Here is a 23,439-nt window from a genome sequence, read left to right as displayed (position 1 = left end):
AGTAGTGTGGTGCAGGCTGGGCCAGTAGTGTCGTGCAGGCTGGAGCAGTACTGTGTTTCAGGCTGGGACAGTACTGTGGTGCAGGCTGGGACAGTAGTGTGGTGCAGGCTGGGACAGTAGTGTGGTGCAGGCTGGGACAGTAGTGTGGTGCAGGCTGGGACATTAGTGTGGTGCAGGCTGGGACAGTACTGTGGTGCAGGCTGGGACAGTAGTGTGGTGCAGGCTGGGACAGTAGTGTCGTGCAGGCTGGAGCAGTACTGTGGTGCAGGCTGGGACAGTAGTGTGGTGCAGGCTGGTGCAGTAGCGTGGTGCAGGCTGGGACAGTAGTGTGGTGCAGGCTGGAGCAGTACTGTGGTGCAGGCTGGGACAGTAGTGTGGTGCAGGCTGGGACAGTAGTGTGGTGCAGGCTGGGGCAGTAGTGTGGTGCAGGCTGGTGCAGTAGCGTGGTGCAGGCTGGGGCAGTAGTGTGGCGCAGGCTGGGACAGTAGTGTGGTGCAGGCTGGGACAGTAGTGTGGTGCAGGCTGGGACAGTAGTGTGGTGCAGGCTGGAGCAGTACTGTGGTGCAGGCTGGTGCAGTAGCGTGGTGCAGGCTGGGACAGTAGTGTGGTGCAGGCTGGGACAGTAGTGTGGTGCAGGCTGGGACAGTAGTGTGGTTGCAGGCTGGTGCAGTAGTGTGGTGCAGGCTGGGGCAGTAGTGTGGTGCAGGCTGGTGCAGTACTGTGGTGCAGGCTGGGGCAGTAGTGTGGTGTAGGCTGGGGAAGTAGTGTGGTGCAGGCTGGTGCAGTACTGTGGTGCAGGCTGGGGCAGTACTGTGGTGCAGGCTGGGGCAGTACTGTGGTGCAGGCTGGAACAGTAGTGTGGTGCAGGCTGGGGACAGTAGTGTCGTGCAGGCTGGAGCAGTACTGTGGTGCAGGCTGGGACAGTAGTGTGGTGCAGGCTGGTGCAGTAGTGTGGTGCAGGCTGGGACAGTAGTGTGGTGCAGGCTGGAGCAGTACTGTGGTGCAGGCTGGGACAGTAGTGTGGTGCAGGCTGGGACAGTAGTGTGATGCAGGCTGGGACAGTAGTGTGGTGCAGGGTGGGACAGTAGGTGTGGTGCAGGCTGGGACAGTAGTGTGGTGCAGGCTGGGACAGTAGTGTGGTGCAGGCTGGGACAGTAGTGTGGTGCAGGCTGGGACAGTAGTGTGATGCAGGCTGGGACAGTAGTGTGGCACAGGCTGGGACAGTAGTGTGATGCAGGCTGGGACAGTAGTGTGGCGCAGGCTGGGACAGTAGTGTGATGCAGGCTGGGACAGTAGTGTGGTGCAGGCTGGGGCAGTAGTGTGATGCAGGCTGGGACAGTAGTGTGGCGCAGGCTGGGACAGTAGTGTGATGCAGGCTGGGACAGTAGTGTGGCGCAGGCTGGGACAGTAGTGTGATGCAGGCTGGGACAGTAGTGTTGTAAGGGAAACGGCTCTCTCTAGTCCGTTATCCCGTCCCCAGTTAGCCAACTATTCTAGAGCACTCCCAGAATTCCTTCGGCAACCTCTCTCGTTCAACACCTTGTAACCTAGGTATTTGACTACCTAGGTGCCACGACTACAAGGCGCCGTAACTCGATCAGTTACCCGAAACTCCAGAGAGAACTCTAGAATACATTTCACTGCCACAAACGTATAAGAGAAAACGAAAGGAAAGAAATGAATAGTGAAGTAATTAGTGAGGGTTTGGGGTGAGAGGTAGGGAGGTGGGAGGGGCGAGGAAGGTCATTAGTTGAAAGTGAGAGTTTAGAGAGGGGTGGAGGAAGAGGTGTAGATAAGTAGAAGTAGAAGAGTAGATAGTAGAAGTAGAAGAGTAGATAGTAGAAGACGAAATGCTGCCACCATCCATTCATGATCATTAAATACAAGACAAGGAATGGAACTTGTCTGTATTACAATATTCTCAAAAGATGTTATCAAGGTCATTATTAGTATGTCCCATCTTTATCATGTATTCATTAAATCATGAAACCAGTAATCACAGAGGCTTTCTCACCTCAACTCAAAACTCTAGGGAACACAGTGAAAGCCAATTCAACGAATTATTTCAATTATATTTCACATACTAAGTATCATAATTTAATTAATTAAGCAATGTTCAAGATATATATATGTAAAGTGAGTCATCCTCCAAGAATCTGAGAACACTACAACTGACTTGCCCCTGATCATCACACAACTCTTGTAAAACACGACCAAGTCACCTTAATGTTCAACTCTCCAAGGGTCTGCCTATAGCTGGATTGAGAGGGGGGGGGGTCTGTAGTGGACCGAGACTGTCCCGCCCTGCTGGCCGACAGCCTCCCTGCTAGGCCGTCTTCTCTGCTTTGCTGGCTCCTCTGTTAATGCTCTCGAATCGATCGCTCTCAGGGTATATATTGGGGAACCTAGTAACTAACTCCGCCCACAAGTAGATAGCCACAGGCACTCTACCAAGCCACTTCTTAAACGTCGGCATGTTGAAGGCTACCAGGCTCCAATTATAAGATTAGTAGAAGTAAGGTGAAATTCGCATGATCTGACCTCAGGTCACTTGGTGGTCATTAACTCTTAGAGGTGTGAAACTCCGGCCGACAACTTGGCGCCTTCTCAAATCCCTGTCTGTGACTCATGTACTCTATGTATGTATTAAATACAACTAAACCAAACACTTTTTACAGTGTTACAGTGTGGCGCAGGCTGGGACAGTAGTGTGGCGCAGGCTGGGGCAGTAGTGTGGTGCAGGCTGGGACAGTAGTGTGGCGCAGGCTGGGGCAGTAGTGTGGTGCAGGCTGGGACAGTAGTGTGGCGCAGGCTGGGGCAGTAGTGTGGTGCAGGCTGGGGCAGTAGTGTGGCACAGGCTGGGGCAGTAGTGTGGTGCAGGCTGGGACAGTAGTGTGGCACAGGCTGGGGCAGTAGTGTGGCGCAGGCTGGGGCAGTAGTGTGGCGCAGGCTGGGGCAGTAGTATGGCGCAGGCTGGGGCAGTAGTGTGGTGCAGGCTGGGACAGTAGTGTGGTGCAGGCTGGGGCAGTAGTGTGGTGCAGGCTGGGACAGTAGTATGGTGCAGGCTGGGACAGTAGTGTGGTGCAGGCTGGGGCAGTAGTGTGGTGTAGGCTGGGACAGTAGTGTGGTGCAGGCTGGGACAGTAGTGTGGTGCAGGCTGGGACAGTAGTGTGGTGCAGGCTGGGACAGTAGTGTGGTGCAGGCTGGACAGTAGTGTGGTGCAGGCTGGCACAGGACGGGAGAGTGCCCGGCTCCAGTGTGCCTCAGGTGGGTGAGTCACCGTGGTGGGGCATGTACACCCTTACACCCTCCCCCCACACACCCTGTCCTGCTCCCCCCCCCCCCCACACCCTGCCCTGCTCCCCTCCCCCCACACCCTAACCTGACCTCCACCCCTCACCTATGTTTGGGAATATTATGGTTGTCTGGTGGACAGTGGCACTTGGGTTGGTTGGTGAATGTGATCAAGACGGACGTCTCAGGTCAGGTCTTACTCAACCCAACGCCACCCACCCACCACCCTCCCACCACCACCACCACCCTCCCACCACCACCCACCATCCTCCCACCATTCTCCCACCACCACCACCACCACCCTCCCACCACCACCACCACCCTCCCACCACCACCCACCATCCTCCCACCATTCTCCCACCACCACCACCCTCCCACTACCACCCTCCCACCACCCAACCACCACCACCCTCCCACCACCCAACCACCAACACCCTCCCACCACCCAACCACCACCACCCTCCCACCACCCAACCACCACCACCCTCCCACCACCCAACCACCACCACCCTCCCACCACTCAACCACCACCACCCTCCCACCACCACCCAACCACCACCACCCTCCCACCACCACCACCCTCCCACCACCACCCTCCCACCACCACCACCCTCCCACCACTCAACCACCACCACCCTCCCACCACCACCCAACCACCACCACCCTCCCACCACCACCACCCTCCCACCACCACCCTCCCACCACCAACACCCTCCCACCACCAACACCCTCCCACCACCACCCTCCCACCACCACCACCCTCCCACCACCACCCAACCACCACCACCCTCCCACCACCACCACCCAACCACCAACACCCTCCCACCACCCAACCACCACCACCCTCCCACCACCCAACCACCACCACCCTCCCACCACTCAACCACCACCACCCTCCCACCACCACCCAACCACCACCACCCTCCCACCACCACCACCCTCCCACCACCACCCTCCCACCACCAACACCCTCCCACCACCAACACCCTCCCACCACCACCCTCCCACCACCACCACCCTCCCACCACCACCCAACCACCACCACCCTCCCACCACTCAACCACCACCACCCTCCCACCACCACCCAACCACCACCACCCTCCCACCACCACCACCCTCCCACCACCACCCTCCCACCACCAACACCCTCCCTCCTACCACCCAAGAAAAGCGTTGAGGAAGAAGAGATCAGTGATAGAGCTCTACATCAAGGTGAGCAGCCCGTCCTCCAAAAATGGGGTGGTAAATGTAAGAAGACAAATAAGTGCAATTATGTACTATTCATAGCAGTTAGGAATTGTACTTATTTTCACTTAGTATTAAATCGTAATGTCAAATATATTGTGAATATTTGAGTTTACCTGAAAACTGAATAGTCTTAACAGAAAACGAGGAGAATTAAATTGTCGGAGGGAGTTTGGTAAATGTAACAGCCCCATAAGTACTATTATGCACTGTTTATGACAGTAAGAAAGTGTACTTATTACACTTAGTATTAAATCGTACTGTCAATTCGGAGGATGGGTTGCGGTGAGAGAGTGAGTGCCCGCTAACGGGGGAGAGAACTGGAAGCTAAAGCAACACATGTGATGACGGAATTAATTTGCGGGAAATGTATAGATGCGTGTGAGGTGTTGGTGCCTCACAAGCAGGACGGTCAACATCTGTACGAGGTGCAGGGAAGCAAGGGGCAGAGATCTGGATAAGCAGGAGAAGAGTACAATGAACCAAGAGCAGAGGCCGCTAGAGATACACTACAGAGTCTGAAATAAATACGCGTGAGTCAGGAGGAAAACTGAGAAATAGTTGGAAAACGACATTGCTGCAATAGTTAAGAACCTACCCGAGCTGTTCTGTAGCCATATGACGGGGGGGTGGGGGGTGGGGGGGTAAACAATAGAGTCCTTCGGGATCAGCTTGAAGAGGCAAGGTGACATTCTCACAGAAAACGTGACAATTCGTCACACGTGATGAACTCAACAAAAAACTCCAGGAATTGTTTGCTTAAGAACAAGGATGGAGACCAGAGTTAAGAGGCAAGACGCCACAGGAAACAATGGGTGACATGATAGTTACTTAAGCAGCACCTGGAGGAATTAGATGCAACAAAATCAACATCACCAGACATAATATGACTAAGGCTATTGAAGGAGGCTGCAGAGACATTTTATCACTAACTAAAGTTTTCAATAAAACACTTAAGTAGAAATCTCCCAAAATGTTGGGAAAAGCTAACATAGTCTCAATATTACAGCTAAAGGGGCCAAACAGGAGGCACTAAATTACATACCAGTTATAATGACAGGTATTTCATTTAAAGTGATGACAAAAGTAAACAGATTAAGAGTAATTGAACACTTACAAAGGATAAACTTTGCCAAATATGGGCAGCATGGATTTAGAAGGCTTCTAAATCTTCTAAATCCCGAGGGTGTTGGTCGCTGTTACCATGGTTCGTATCCTGGCCGGGAAGGATTTACTAGGCGCCAATCCTTAACTGTAGCCTCTGCTCACCCAGCAGTGAATGGGTACCTGGTTGTTAAACAATTTGGCGGGTCGTATTCCGGGGAAAAATTAGGATTAATTATGACCTGCCCAAAACGCTATGGGTGTTAGTGGCTGTACAAGAATGTAACAACTCATCATATATATATATATATATATATATATATATATATATATATATATATATATATATATATATATATATATATATATTAGTATATTTTGGTAGCAGTCTTTCTTGTAAACATATGTTGTTAAATATGACCGAAAAAGTTAGATTAATAATTCTAACACGAATTTTCTTAATATTTCTTATGTTTCTTTTTACTGTCGATGGTAATTGAAAAATCAATTCTCCAAAATTCATTTTTATTTCTAGTCTGACGCGACGCTAGAACGCGTTTCGTAATAACTTATTACATTTTTAAAGACTTTAGTGTACACACACACAACTTGTAACCTGAAGACATTTAACAGAGTTTTACTAATTCTAACGCTAAACATCTTGTCTTATATACTCGCATTTGGGTGAGGTGATATGTTGAAACAGTTTTGGATGAGGTGAACAAACTTTTGACCAACGCAAGACAGAACAAGGTTCAAGGGATATAAATTGGATAAGTGAAAGGGAAGAATGGAAGTAACTGCAAAGGGCCTATTGACCTATACTTCCTCTTGATGCTTCTATATTGGTACGGAGTCTTGAAGTGGGTAGAATATAGTTGTGCATTAATTGGCTGTTGATTGCTGGTGTTGACTTTTTGATGTGTAGTGCATCGCAGATGTCAAGCCGCCGGCTATCGCTGTATCTATCGATGATTTCTGTGTTGTCTGTTAAGACTTCTCTGGTGATGGTCTGGTTGTGGGAAGAGATTATATGTTCCTTTATGGAGCCCTGTTGCTTATGCATTGTTAATCGCCTGGAAAGAGATGTTGTTGTCTTGCCTATATACTGAGTTCTTTGGGGCACACAGACAACACAGAAATCATCAAATGAGGTGATTTGATAAAATACTATGCCCAAGATTACCATCAGAGTGCCGGCAGGCTGATGGGAAGATAGCCTCGGCTATCATCAGCTTTTTTCCGGTCATGATGGTCGAGTGGATGAGGTGCCCTGTACACCATTTGCATTGCTCCTGGCAGTATGGGTTCGAGTCACTTCTGGGGTGTGAGTTTTCAGTTATATATATATATATATATATATATATATATATATATATATATATATATATATATATATATATATATATATATATATATATATATATTGGTAGCAGTCTTTTTTTGTAAACATATGTTGCATAATATGACCGAAAGGGTAAGGTTAATCATTGTAACACGAATCTTTTCAATATTTTTTATATTTTTTCTTCACTGTCGAGGGTAGTTGAAAAATTAACTCTCCAAAGTTCATTTTCACACTTTATTTATGGTCTGATGCCTAGAAGCGTTTCACAAGACACTTCTTACATTTTCAAAGACATTTTTACACTCTGTTTCATGCTTATATTTGTTTTTGGGTGAGGTGATAGGACACAAATGTTTTGGGTGAGGTGATAGGACACAAATGTTTTGGGTGAGGTAACACAAATGAATGGATAAAGAAAATTCAAAACACGAATCAATGGGTACATTGCATGTTTTCTCTTCTTGCTTCTGTGTTGGTTAGGGCTCTTGAAGTGGGTAGAATGTAATTATGTGTTAATTGGCTGTTGATTGCTGGTGTTGACTTTTTGACGTGTAGGGTCTCGCTGATGTTGAGTCTCCTGTTATCATTGTATCTGTCGATAATTTCTGTGTTATTTGTTAAGATTTCTCTGGTGATGGTCTGGTTGTCAGTTTAATTCTTTCCCCTGAATCCTAAATCTAGTCAGGCATGTGGAATAACTCTCACAAGGCAGACCTCCCTCATTAGGCTACCTGGAGGGTGGGAGGGTTCACAATAACACCCACACATGTATACCTACACGTGTATGCCCACACATGAGGTCAGGAGAATGGGTGCTAAAAGAAAACCCAGACATAATAGCACTCACAGAAACGAAACTGACGAGAAACATAACAAATGAAGTGTTTCCACAGGACTATTATGTTGTGAGGAAAAAGAGATAAGGAAAAGGAGGTATGGTGATGTAGCTCTGCTGGTAAGAAAAGGCTGGGATTTTGAGGAGATGGATATTCAGGGCTGTGAAGGTTTCAGTGACTACATAGCAGGTACTGTAACAAATGGAGGGAAAAAAATTATAGTCGTAGTCATATATAATCCACCACCAAATGACAGAAGACCCAGACAGGAATATGATAGAAACAACATGGCCACCATTAACATAATAGAAAGAGCAGCTTCTGTTGCTAGCAGGAATGGATCTGGACTACTAATCATGGGAGACTTCAACCACTGGAAGATAGATTGGGAGAACAGAGACCCACATGGAGGACCAGATACGTGGAGAGCTAAGCTGCTGGACGTGGCAACAAAAAGCTTTCTAAGCCAGCACATCAAGTGACCGAGAAGAATGAGAGGAGAAGATGAACCAGCCATGTTCGATCTGATATTTACCCTAAATGAGTGGGATATAAGGGAAGTTAAGATGAAAGCACCCTTGGGGATGAATGATCACAGTGTATTGATCTTTGAGTACCTGGTTGAGCTAGGAATTATCTCCCCAAAAAAAGAACTAGGAAACAAAAGGCTGGCATACCGAAGGGGAATTATGAGGAGATGAGAAGCTTCCTGAGGGAAATACCTTGGGACACAGACCTCAGAGCTAAGTCTGTACAAGATATGATGGACTATGTCACCCAAAAGTATCAGGAGGCAGTAAACAAGGTTATCCCGGCCCAAAAGGAAAAATCATTGAAGCAAAAGAAGAATCCATGGTATAATAGGGCATGTATGGAAGCAAAGGAACTGAACAAAAAGGCGTGGAGGAACTTCTGGAATAACAGAACACCAGAAAGCAGAGAGAGATATCCGAGAACCAGTAATGAGTATGTTAGGGGTGAGAAGAGAAGCAGAGAAAGATTATGAAAAAGATATAGCAAACAAAGTCAAGATCGAACCAAAGCTACTCCAGAGTCACATCAGGAGGAAAACAACAGTGAAAGAACAGGTAATGAAACTTAGAACAGGCGAGGACAGGTATACAGAGAATGACAGAGGTGTGTGTGAAGAACTCAACAAGAGGTTCCAGGAGGTCTTCACAATAAAACAAGGTGAGGTCACTGTGCTAGGAGCGGTGGCGGTAAATAGGCAACCTTGGAAGGGTTCGAAATTTCGAGAGATGAGGTCAAGAGACACCTGTTGGATCTGGATGTGAGAAAGGCTGTTGGTCCAGACGGGATCAGACCATGGGTACAGAAAGAGTGCAGAGGCACTTTGCTAGCCACTCTCCATAGTGTATCACTGGAGACGGGAGTCACTATCACTATCACATAGGTCACTGGAGACGGGAGACCTACCAGAAATATGGAAGACGGCGAATGTGGTCCCAATATACAAAAAGGGCGACAGGCAAGAGGCACTGAACTACAGGCCAGTGTCCTTGACTTGTATACCATGCAAGGTGATGGAGATGATCGTGAGAAGAAACCTAGTAACGCATCTGGAGAGAAGAGACTTCGTGACAACCCATCAACATGGGTTCAGGGAGGGTAAATCTTGCCTTACAGGCTTGATAGAATTCTATGACCAGGTGACAAAGATTAAGCAAGAAAGAGAAGGCTGGGCGGATTGCATTTTCGTGGATTGTCGGAAAGCCTTTGGCACGGTTCCCCACAAGAAGCTGGTACATAAGCTGGAGAGACAGGCAGGAGTAACTGGTAGGGCACTCCAGTGGATAAGGGAGTACCTAATCAATAGGAAGCAGAGAGTTAAAGTGTGGGGTGAGACCTCAGTCTGGCGTGAAGTCACCAGTGGAGTCCCACAGGGCTTTGTACTCGGTCTTATCCTGTTTCTGATATACGTAAATGATCTCCCGGAGGTTACAGATTCATTTCTCTCAATGTTTGCTGACGATGCCAAAATTATGAGAAGAATTAAGGTAGAGGAGGACTGCTTGAGGCTTCAAGAAGACCTAGACAAACTGAAGGAATGGTCGAACAAATGGTTGATCCAAGTTTAACCCAAGTAAATGTAATGTAATGAAGATAGGTGTAGGAAGCAGGAGGTCAGATACAAGGTATCATTTGGGAGATGAAATTCTTCAAGAGTCTGAAAGAGAGAAAGACCTGGGGGTTGATATCACTCCAGACCTGTCCCCTGAAGCCCATATCAAGAGGATAACATCAGCGGCATATGGCAGGTTGGCTAACATAAGAACGGCATTCAGAAACTTGGGTAAGGAATCATTCAGAACTTTGTATACCACATATGTCAGGCCGATCCTGGATTATATAGCCTCAGTATGGAGTCCATATCTAGTCAAGGATAAGACTAAACTGGAAAAGGTTCAAAGGTTTGCCACCAGACTAGTACCCGAGCTGAGAGGTATGAGCTACGATGAGAGACTACGGGAATTAAACCTCACGTCGCTGGAACACAGAAGAGTTAGGGGAGACATCATTACCACATTCAAGATTCTCAAAGGAATTGATAAGGTAGATAAAGACAGGTTATTTAACACAAGGGGCACAAGCACAAGGGGACACAGGTGGAAACTGAGTGCCCAAATGAGCCACAGAGATATTAGAAAGAACTTTTTTCAGTGTCAGAGTGGTTGACAAATGGAATGCATTAGGAAGTGATGTGGTGGAGGCTGACTCCATACACAGTTTCAAGTGTAGATATGATAGAGCCCAGTAGGCTCAGGAATCTGTACACCAGTTGATTGACGGTTGAGAGGCGGGACCAAAGAGCCAGAGCTCTGTTACTTACTCGTATATCAGGGGAAAGTGATAAGCATAGTCTAGGGTAAGTCACTGTTTATAAACACGATACACTAGAGTGTCCCTTAAGCTAGCACAAACATAAGAATATCACAAGAATAGGATATAGAAACATGTACATAAAAATTATATTTATAATATCAAATAAATATATGCAGGTTCTAATTAATACAAAAATTTATTCACTTCAATATCACAATATAAGCAAATGGCTATAAACACATGGAAATATATATAGTCTCACCAGATAATTAATATACACTAACGAAATAAAATAAGAATCACAGACTTATCGTAACGCGATGTTGCCCGACTGAGTGTCTCCTTCCTACTGAGGTCTGCCCGACGCTCCTCCCCGCCACACCCTCCCCCCCCCCCCCCCACCATCACGACAGGGGATGACAAACGAGTACCCTCTCGACAGGGTAATATGTCTGCTCCCTGGAAAGTACAGAAAATAGACGTCGAAATTGTACCCCTCAATGTGAAAAAGATTCATCATGAACCGGGACAATTACGGTGTATGTATGGAAGCATGATATCCCGGTTACCAAGAGGCAACAGTTTACATGTATATTGCGACGGGTCGGTGGCGGAGGATGGCAGGGCAGGGTGTGGTGTCCTAATAAGGGAATATACGGAGTTTGGGACTGTGGACAGGAAAATTGAACTCCGGCTTAGTAATTATATATCATCCACACAAGCTGAACTGCAGGCTATTCTGGCGTGTTTGGAGGAAGTACGTCATGACGACAAAAATGTTTTTGTATTTGTCGATAGCCGAGGAGCACTGGAGTCCTTAAACAGTCGAAACCCAGTCTTCATGTCTATAGTTGAGGATTGTAAGAGAAGAATAACTGAGATACAGCTGAAAGGTCATAGTGTGAAATTCATGTGGATTCCATCTCATGTTGGAATAGTGTTCAACGAGGTGGCGGATGACTTGGCCAAACGTGCCACATCAAAACCACAAATTGACATTGAATGTGAATTCACAATGAGACAAATAAGAAGAAAAATCAGAACTATTCAGGCACAGGCAAGAGTGGAGAGGAGAGGGATAATGTATGAGAGAAGTCTAACCATGCAACACTACATGTATGTGAGTCAAAACACCCTTTTCACTTATGGTAAAAGGAGAAATGCTTGGAGTGACTCTGTGTACATGCGGCTCAGGCTTGGGTACAAATATTACTGGGAATATGGGATAGGCGTTCATGATAATGACACGAAGTGTAAACTATGTGGTATGTTAAGGTCTCGCACCCTTGCCCATTATGTTCTTGATTGTCCGTTGATTAATGTATATAGAAACACTGAGATAAGGACTGTTCCTGAGCAAATAGCCTGGATGTGTCACAAAGGAAAGGTTGATGATATTCTTGAGAGATATAAGAATTTTGCACCAAGACTGTAATATTTTGTTGAATTATCCGTATAACTAGGTCATAAAAGTATTTGTGTACGTCTGATACCATACCACTTGTGAAGGAGGAAATGTACATGTTTATCTCTCAGAATGTTTGGTAACAGGTTTATTGTTTGTGATGTGTGTCTATGTATGTACTAACACGTTGTACTGAACGGGGTGAGAATAGCTTGAGCTACCTCATCCCTTTGTGTGTATTTTACCTCAATAAACTTATTTCAATTTCAATTTCAATTTCAATTTCAATTTCAACGAGTACTTTCACATAAAACTAATTAATGAGAAAAGTAATCGTTCTCACACAGATATGAATAAAAACTAAAATATAATTGCAACATGTAAATGACATAATTAAAAATACAACATGATTATTAAAATGTAAATAATAATAATATGAATATTAAAAGGTGACACCTGGCAACTCCTCCAGTGGTACAATTATTTGGTCCCAAACTGACCAGACTAATACAGGTATAAGACATGTGAAGTACAGCAAGCCCGCTCCTGCTCCAACTAATGTGGCCAAGTCCTACTCCACTTTACAAAGAACATACACATGTACATATGAACTACTTAATTTCTTTCCACAATTTGTCTTATATGAAATAATGTGAGTATCCAACTAGGGATACGTAACAAGCTCAATCCCCCGCAAGCACAAATATGTGAGTACAAATAGATGAGTACGTGTACGCCCACACATGTATGCTTAAACGTTTTAGGCTCTAGTTAGTTAGTAGTTTGTAACAGTTGATTGATTGACAGTTGAGAAGCGGGACCGAAAGAGCAGAGCTCAACCCTCGCAAAGTTCAACTAGGTGAGTACATGTACGCCTACACTTGGACCCCACAAAAATGAGCTTCAGGCAACGAGGCTGTGGAGCTACAGGTGGAGCCTACAAGCCTGGAGCTGCTTACAGAGCCTACAAGCCTGGTGCTGCTTACACAGCCTACAAGCCTGGTGCTGCTTACACAGCCTACAAGCTTGGGGTTGTTTACAGAGCCTACAAGCCTGGTGCTGCTTACACAGCCTACAAGCCTGGTGCTGCTTACACAGCCTACAAGCCTGGTGCTGCTTACAGAGCCTACAAGCCTGGTGCTGCTTACACAGCCTACAAGCTTGGGGTTGTTTACAGAGCCTACAAGCCTGGTGCTGCTTACACAGCCTACAAGCTTGGTGCTGCTTACACAGCCTACAAGCCTGGTGCTGCTTACACAGCCTACAAGCCTGGGGGTTGTTTACAGAGTCTACAAGCCTCGTGCTGCTTACAGAGTCTACAGGCCTGGGGGTTGTTTACAGAGTCTACAGGCCTGGCGTTGTTTACAGAGCCTACAAGCCTGGGGTTGTTTACAGAGCCTATAAGCCTGGATTGCATATGGTAATCAGGTATACAACAAGATGAGCCCACGAGCTTTTCAGGAGAAAAACAACTGTAAAGGAGCAGGTAATGAAATTAAGGATAGGGGCAGACAGATTCACTACAAACTACAAAGAAGTGTGCGAGGAACTCAATAAGAAATTCCAGGAAGTCTTCACATTAGAGCAAGGAGAAGTTCCAGAGATAAGAGAGGGAATAGTTAACCTGGCACCACTAGAAGAGTTTTGGATTACCAGTGGGGATGTAAGGAAGCTTTTGTTAGAGTTGGATGTGACAAAGGCGATAGGAATATCTGGATGGAATATCATCATGGATACTACAGGAAGGAGCAGAAGCACTGTGCCTGCCACACTCCAAGGTGTATAAGAAATCACTGGTAACAGGTGAACTGCCAAAAATTTGCAAGACGGCAAATATAGTCCCGATATACAAGGGGGATAGATAGGAGGCACTGAACTACAGGCCCGTGTCCCTAACCTGCATATCATGCAAGTTGATGGAGAAGATTGTGCGAAAAAAGCTAGTGGAACAACTGGAGCGAAGAAACTTTGTAACACAGCATCAACATGGGTTCAGAGATGGCAGGTCCTGCCTCACAGGGTTAATTGAATTCTACGACCAGGCAACAAAAATCAGGCAAGAAAGAGAGGGGTGGGCAGACTGCATATTTTTGGATTACTGGAAAGCCTTTGCCACAGTACCACACAAGAGGCTAGTGCAAAAGCTGGAGATGCAGGCTGGAGTGAAAGGGAAGGTACTCCATTGGATAAAGGAGTACCTAAGCAACAGGAGACAACGAGTCAGTGTGAGGGGTGAGGTCTCAGATTGGCGAGACGTTACGAGTGGAGTCCCGCAGGGGTCAGTCCTTGGACCTATACTGTTTCTGATATATGTAAATGATCTCCCAGAGGGTATAGAATCGTTTCTCTCAATGTTTGCCGATGATGCAAAAATTATGAGGAGGATTGAAACTGAGGACGATAGTAGGAGGCTACAAGATGACCTAGACAGACTGAGTGAATGGTCCAACAAATGGCTACTACAGTTCAACCCGAGTAAAGGCAAAGTAATGAAACTAGGCAGTGGAAATAGGAGGCCAGACACAGGATACAGAATGGAAGATGAAGCACTTAATGAAACAGACAGAGAGAAAGATCTAGGAGTTGATATCACACCAAACCTGTCTCCTGAAGCCCACATAAAAAGAATAACGTCTGCGGCATATGCGAGGCTGGCTAACATCAGAACAGCGTTCAGGAACCTGTGTAAGGAATCATTCAGAACCTTGTACACCACATATGTAAGACCAATCCTGGAGTATGCGGCCCCAGCATGGAGCCCGTACCTTGTCAAGCACAAGACGAAGCTGGAAAAAGTTCAGAGGTATGCCACTAGACTAGTCCCAGAACTAAGAGGCATGAGTTACGAGGAAAGGCTGCGGGAAATGCACCTCACGACAATATAAGACAGAAGAATAAGGGAAGACATGATCACTACCTACAAAATTCTTAGAGGAATTGACAGGGTAGATAAAGATAGACTGTTTAACATGGGAGGTATACGAACAAGGGGACACAGGTGGAAACTGAGTACCCAAATGAACTACAGAGACGTTAGAAAGAACTTTTTCAGTGTCAAAGTAGTTAGTAAATGGAATGTATTAGGCAGTGATGTGGTGGAGGCTGACTCCATACACAGTTTCAACTGTAGCTATGATAGAGCCCAGTAGGCTCAGGAACCTGTACACCAGTTGATTGACAGTTGAGAGGCGGGACCAAAGAGCCAGAGCTCAACCCCCGCAAGTACAACACGGTGAGTACACACACAGGTCACTCGCCAGCAAGGCAGGAAACACTAGTTATTAGTTAATGATTTACAATCTGTTTCTTGTCTTGGATGTGACAAATGATTGATTATGTTCTCAACATTTCCGAGACACGCGAGAACTTTAATATATAATTAAGACAACATTGTTGCCAGGAGTATTCAGTATCAGGTGTTATCTTGCAACATCTTGTACTGCACCAGTATTTATATATTTGGTTTATATTTTTAATATTTAAAAAAAATATTCGAGATAAGGTAGTTATGTGTGTCTTAGAAAACGTGTCATGGTATGTGTGGTGTTTCTTAAGCCTAATTCTCATGACATTACACTTTTCTGGCGTTGGTATTGGAATAGTGTTGTTAATATCTGGTGATTATCTCACGCTTAACACATGTTGTGGTGTTAGACCACTACACTGTGACATGTTGTGGTGTTAGACCACTACACTGTGACATGTTGTGGTGTTAGACCACTACACTGTGACATGTTGTGGTGTTAGACCACTACACTGTGACATGTTGTGGTGTTAGACCACTACACTGTGACATGTTGTGGTGTTAGACCACTACACTGTGACATGTTGTGGTGTTAGACCACTACACTGTGACATGTTGTGGTGTTAGACCACTACACTGTGACATGTTGTGGTGTTAGACCACTACACTGTGACATGTTGTGGTGTTAGACCACTACACTGTGACATGTTGTGGTGTTAGACCACTACACTGTGACATGTTGTGGTGTTAGACCACTACACTGTGACATGTTGTGGTGTTAGACCACTACACTGTGACATGTTGTGGTGTTAGACCACTACACTGTGACATGTTGTGGTGTTAGACCACTACACTGTGACATGTTGTGGTGTTAGACCACTACACTGTGACATGTTGTGGTGTTAGACCACTACACTGTGACATGTTGTGGTGTTAGACCACTACACTGTGACATGTTGTGGTGTTAGACCACTACACTGTGACATGTTGTGGTGTTAGACCACTACACTGTGACATGTTGTGGTGTTAGACCACTACACTGTGACATGTTGTGGTGTTACACCACTACACTGTGACATGTTGTGGTGTTAGACCACTACACTGTGACATGTTGTGGTGTTACACCACTACACTGTGACATGTTGTGGTGTTAGACCACTACACTGTGACATGTTGTGGTGTTACACCACTACACTGTGACATGTTGTGGTGTTACACCACTACACTGTGACATGTTGTGGTGTTACACCACTACACTGTGACATGTTGTGGTGTTACACCACTACACTGTGACATGTTGTGGTGTTACACCACTACACTGTGACATGTTGTGGTGTTACACCACTACACTGTGACATGTTGTGGTGTTACACCACTACACTGTGACATGTTGTGGTGTTACACCACTACACTGTGACATGTTGTGGTGTTACACCACTACACTGTGACATGTTGTGGTGTTACACCACTACACTGTGACATGTTGTGGTGTTACACCACTACACTGTGACATGTTGTGGTGTTACACCACTACACTGTGACATGTTGTGGTGTTACACCACTACACTGTGACATGTTGTGGTGTTACACCACTACACTGTGACATGTTGTGGTGTTACACCACTACACTGTGACATGTTGTGGTGTTACACCACTACACTGTGACATGTTGTGGTGTTACACCACTACACTGTGACATGTTGTGGTGTTACACCACTACACTGTGACATGTTGTGGTGTTACACCACTACACTGTGACATGTTGTGGTGTTACACCACTACACTGTGACATGTTGTGGTGTTACACCACTACACTGTGACATGTTGTGGTGTTACACCACTACACTGTGACATGTTGTGGTGTTACACCACTACACTGTGACATGTTGTGGTGTTACACCACTACACTGTGACATGTTGTGGTGTTACACCACTACACTGTGACATGTTGTGGTGTTACACCACTACACTGTGACATGTTGTGGTGTTACACCACTACACTGTGACATGTTGTGGTGTTACACCACTACACTGTGACATGTTGTGGTGTTACACCACTACACTGTGACATGTTGTGGTGTTACACCACTACACTGTGACATGTTGTGGTGTTACACCACTACACTGTGACATGTTGTGGTGTTACACCACTACACTGTGACATGTTGTGGTGTTACACCACTACACTGTGACATGTTGTGGTGTTAGACCACTACACTGTGACATGTTGTGGTGTTACACCACTACACTGTGACATGTTGTGGTGTTAGACCACTACACTGTGACATGTTGTGGTGTTACACCACTACACTGTGACATGTTGTGGTGTTTGACCACTACACTGTGACATGTTGTGGTGTTACACCACTACACTGTGACATGTTGTGGTGTTTGACCACTACACTGTGACATGTTGTGGTGTTACACCACTACACTGTGACATGTTGTGGTGTTTGACCACTACACTGTGACATGTTGTGGTGTTACACCACTACACTGTGACATGTTGTGGTGTTTGACCACTACACTGTGACATGTTGTGGTGTTACACCACTACACTGTGACATGTTGTGGTGTTTGACCACTACACTGTGACATGTTGTGGTGTTACACCACTACACTGTGACATGTTGTGGTGTTAGACCACTACACTGTGACATGTTGTGGTGTTACACCACTACACTGTGACATGTTGTGGTGTTAGACCACTACACTGTGACATGTTGTGGTGTTACACCACTACACTGTGACATGTTGTGGTGTTAGACCACTACACTGTGACATGTTGTGGTGTTACACCACTACACTGTGACATGTTGTGGTGTTACACCACTACACTGTGACATGTTGTGGTGTTACACCACTACACTGTGACATGTTGTGGTGTTACACCACTACACTGTGACATGTTGTGGTGTTACACCACTACACTGTGACATGTTGTGGTGTTACACCACTACACTGTGACATGTTGTGGTGTTACACCACTACACTGTGACATGTTGTGGTGTTACACCACTACACTGTGACATGTTGTGGTGTTACACCACTACACTGTGACATGTTGTGGTGTTACACCACTACACTGTGACATGTTGTGGTGTTACACCACTACACTGTGACATGTTGTGGTGTTACACCACTACACTGTGACATGTTGTGGTGTTACACCACTACACTGTGACATGTTGTGGTGTTACACCACTACACTGTGACATGTTGTGGTGTTACACCACTACACTGTGACATGTTGTGGTGTTACACCACTACACTGTGACATGTTGTGGTGTTACACCACTACACTGTGACATGTTGTGGTGTTACACCACTACACTGTGACATGTTGTGGTGTTACACCACTACACTGTGACATGTTGTGGTGTTACACCACTACACTGTGACATGTTGTGGTGTTACACCACTACACTGTGACATGTTGTGGTGTTACACCACTACACTGTGACATGTTGTGGTGTTACACCACTACACTGTGACATGTTGTGGTGTTACACCACTACACTGTGACATGTTGTGGTGTTACACCACTACACTGTGACATGTTGTGGTGTTAGACCACTACACTGTGACATGTTGTGGTGTTACACCACTACACTGTGACATGTTGTGGTGTTAGACCACTACACTGTGACATGTTGTGGTGTTACACCACTACACTGTGACATGTTGTGGTGTTAGACCACTACACTGTGACATGTTGTGGTGTTACACCACTACACTGTGACATGTTGTGGTGTTAGACCACTACACTGTGACATGTTGTGGTGTTACACCACTACACTGTGACATGTTGTGGTGTTAGACCACTACACTGTGACATGTTGTGGTGTTACACCACTACACTGTGACATGTTGTGGTGTTAGACCACTACACTGTGACATGTTGTGGTGTTACACCACTACACTGTGACATGTTGTGGTGTTAGACCACTACACTGTGACATGTTGTGGTGTTACACCACTACACTGTGACATGTTGTGGTGTTAGACCACTACACTGTGACATGTTGTGGTGTTACACCACTACACTGTGACATGTTGTGGTGTTAGACCACTACACTGTGACATGTTGTGGTGTTACACCACTACACCGTGACATGTTGTGGTGTTAGACCACTACACTGTGACATGTTGTGGTGTTACACCACTACACCGTGACATGTTGTGGTGTTACACCACTACACTGTGACATGTTGTGGTGTTAGACCACTACACCGTGACATGTTGTGGTGTTACACCACTACACTGTGACATGTTGTGGTGTTAGACCACTACACCTGTGACATGTTGTGGTGTTACACCACTACACTGTGACATGTTGTGGTGTTAGACCACTACACCTGTGACATGTTGTGGTGTTACACCACTACACTGTGACATGTTGTGGTGTTAGACCACTACACCTGTGACATGTTGTGGTGTTACACCACTACACTGTGACATGTTGTGGTGTTAGACCACTACACCGTGACATGTTGTGGTGTTACACCACTACACTGTGACATGTTGTGGTGTTAGACCACTACACCGTGACATGTTGTGGTGTTACACCACTACACTGTGACATGTTGTGGTGTTAGACCACTACACCGTGACATGTTGTGGTGTTACACCACTACACTGTGACATGTTGTGGTGTTACACCACTACACTGTGACATGTTGTGGTGTTACACCACTACACTGTGACATGTTGTGGTGTTACACCACTACACTGTGACATGTTGTGGTGTTACACCACTACACTGTGACATGTTGTGGTGTTACACCACTACACTGTGACATGTTGTGGTGTTACACCACTACACTGTGACATGTTGTGGTGTTACACCACTACACTGTGACATGTTGTGGTGTTACACCACTACACTGTGACATGTTGTGGTGTTACACCACTACACTGTGACATGTTGTGGTGTTACACCACTACACTGTGACATGTTGTGGTGTTACACCACTACACTGTGACATGTTGTGGTGTTACACCACTACACTGTGACATGTTGTGGTGTTACACCACTACACTGTGACATGTTGTGGTGTTACACCACTACACTGTGACATGTTGTGGTGTTACACCACTACACTGTGACATGTTGTGGTGTTACACCACTACACTGTGACATGTTGTGGTGTTACACCACTACACTGTGACATGTTGTGGTGTTACACCACTACACCGTGACATGTTGTGGTGTTACACCACTACACTGTGACATGTTGTGGTGTTACACCACTACACCGTGACATGTTGTGGTGTTACACCACTACACTGTGACATGTTGTGGTGTTACACCACTACACCGTGACATGTTGTGGTGTTACACCACTACACTGTGACATGTTGTGGTGTTACACCACTACACCGTGACATGTTGTGGTGTTACACCACTACACTGTGACATGTTGTGGTGTTACACCACTACACCGTGACATGTTGTGGTGTTACACCACTACACCTGTGACATGTTGTGGTGTTACACCACTACACCGTGACATGTTGTGGTGTTACACCACTACACTGTGACATGTTGTGGTGTTACACCACTACACCGTGACATGTTGTGGTGTTACACCACTACACTGTGACATGTTGTGGTGTTACACCACTACACCGTGACATGTTGTGGTGTTACACCACTACACTGTGACATGTTGTGGTGTTACACCACTACACCGTGACATGTTGTGGTGTTACACCACTACACTGTGACATGTTGTGGTGTTACACCACTACACCGTGACATGTTGTGGTGTTACACCACTACACTGTGACATGTTGTGGTGTTACACCACTACACCTGTGACATGTTGTGGTGTTACACCACTACACTGTGACATGTTGTGGTGTTACACCACTACACTGTGACATGTTGTGGTGTTACACCACTACACTGTGACATGTTGTGGTGTTACACCACTACACTGTGACATGTTGTGGTGTTACACCACTACACTGTGACATGTTGTGGTGTTACACCACTACACTGTGACATGTTGTGGTGTTACACCACTACACTGTGACATGTTGTGGTGTTACACCACTACACTGTGACATGTTGTGGTGTTACACCACTACACTGTGACATGTTGTGGTGTTACACCACTACACTGTGACATGTTGTGGTGTTACACCACTACACCGTGACATGTTGTGGTGTTACACCACTACACTGTGACATGTTGTGGTGTTACACCACTACACCGTGACATGTTGTTGTGTTACACCACTACACTGTGACATGTTGTGGTGTTACACCACTACACCGTGACATGTTGTTGTGTTACACCACTACACTGTGACATGTTGTGGTGTTACACCACTACACTGTGACATGTTGTGGTGTTACACCACTACACCGTGACATGTTGTGGTGTTAGTCCACTACACCGTGACATGTTGTGGTGTTACACCACTACACCGTGACATGTTGTGGTGTTAGTCCACTACACCGTGACATGTTGTGGTGTTACACCACTACACCGTGACATGTTGTGGTGTTACACCACTATACTGTGACATGTTGTGGTGTTACACCACTACACCGTGACATGTTGTGGTGTTAGACCACTACACTGTGACATGTTGTGGTGTTAGACCACTACACTGTGACATGTTGTGGTGTTACACCACTACACCGTGACATGTTGTGGTGTTAGTCCACTACACCGTGACATGTTGTGGTGTTACACCACTACACCGTGACATGTTGTGGTGTTACACCACTACACCGTGACATGTTGTGGTGTTACACCACTACACCGTGACATGTTGTGGTGTTACACCACTACACCGTGACATGTTGTGGTGTTACACCACTACACTGTGACATGTTGTGGTGTTACACCACTACACCGTGACATGTTGTGGTGTTAGACCACTACACTGTGACATGTTGTGGTGTTACACCACTACACTGTGACATGTTGTGGTGTTACACCACTACACTGTGACATGTTGTGGTGTTACACCACTACACTGTGACATGTTGTGGTGTTACACCACTACACTGTGACATGTTGTGGTGTTACACCACTACACCGTGACATGTTGTGGTGTTACACCACTACACTGTGACATGTTGTAGTGTTACACCACTACACCGTGACATGTTGTGGTGTTACACCACTACACTGTGACATGTTGTGGTGTTAGACCACTACACCGTGACATGTTGTGGTGTTACACCACTACACTGTGACATGTTGTGGTGTTACACCACTACACTGTGACATGTTGTGGTGTTACACCACTACACTGTGACATGTTGTGGTGTTACACCACTACACTGTGACATGTTGTGGTGTTACACCACTACACTGTGACATGTTGTGGTTTTACACCACTACACTGTGACATGTTGTGGTGTTACACCACTACACTGTGACATGTTGTGGTTTTACACCACTACACCGTGACATGTTGTGGTGTTACATCACTACACTGTGACATGTTGTGGTGTTACACCACTACACCGTGACATGTTGTGGTGTTACACCACTACACTGTGACATGTTGTGGTGTTACACCACTACACCGTGACATGTTGTGGTGTTACACCACTACACTGTGACATGTTGTGGTGTTACACCACTACACTGTGACATGTTGTGGTGTTACACCACTACACTGTGACATGTTGTGGTGTTACACCACTACACCGTGACATGTTGTGGTGTTACACCACTACACCGTGACATGTTGTGGTGTTACACCACTACACTGTGACACGTGAAAAAAAACCAACCTGGGATTCAACAGAATCCTTTAGAGGTTCTGAGGCTTCGAGCTTAAGCCTAACACAGGGTTCACACCCACACTACCCTCCTGCACTCTGCCATCCCACGTTGCATTGCTTTTGACCATGTAGTGGTGTAAGGTGTGTGCTTGCGAGTACCCATAACAGAGGTTCGAATCCCCCTCACGGCTCCTACTGCTGTTATCATTGATACATCAGGCAAATGTGATGTTTGTGCGGTATAATTAATACTCTTGTTATTATCACAAACTTCCTCCAGAATACTAAAATAATATTAAAATGAATTCTAATGCTTCCATTTCTCTCCCTCGGTGTGGCTCATGTCTTGTGCAGACTTCCTCA

General features: G+C 46.0%; 1 protein-coding gene across 1 annotated transcript in view; it reads left to right on the top strand.

The window, feature by feature from the left end:
- LOC123745203 (serine/arginine repetitive matrix protein 2) overlaps positions 1-23,439 on the top strand; it is a 213,202-nt gene that overhangs the window by 7,791 nt on the left and 181,972 nt on the right.

This window comes from Procambarus clarkii, chromosome 44, assembly GCF_040958095.1.
Source record: "Procambarus clarkii isolate CNS0578487 chromosome 44, FALCON_Pclarkii_2.0, whole genome shotgun sequence".
Classification (NCBI taxonomy): domain Eukaryota; kingdom Metazoa; phylum Arthropoda; class Malacostraca; order Decapoda; family Cambaridae; genus Procambarus; species Procambarus clarkii.
The sequence above is the reverse complement of the archived record's forward strand: the minus strand, read 5'-3'. Positions and strand labels throughout refer to the sequence as shown.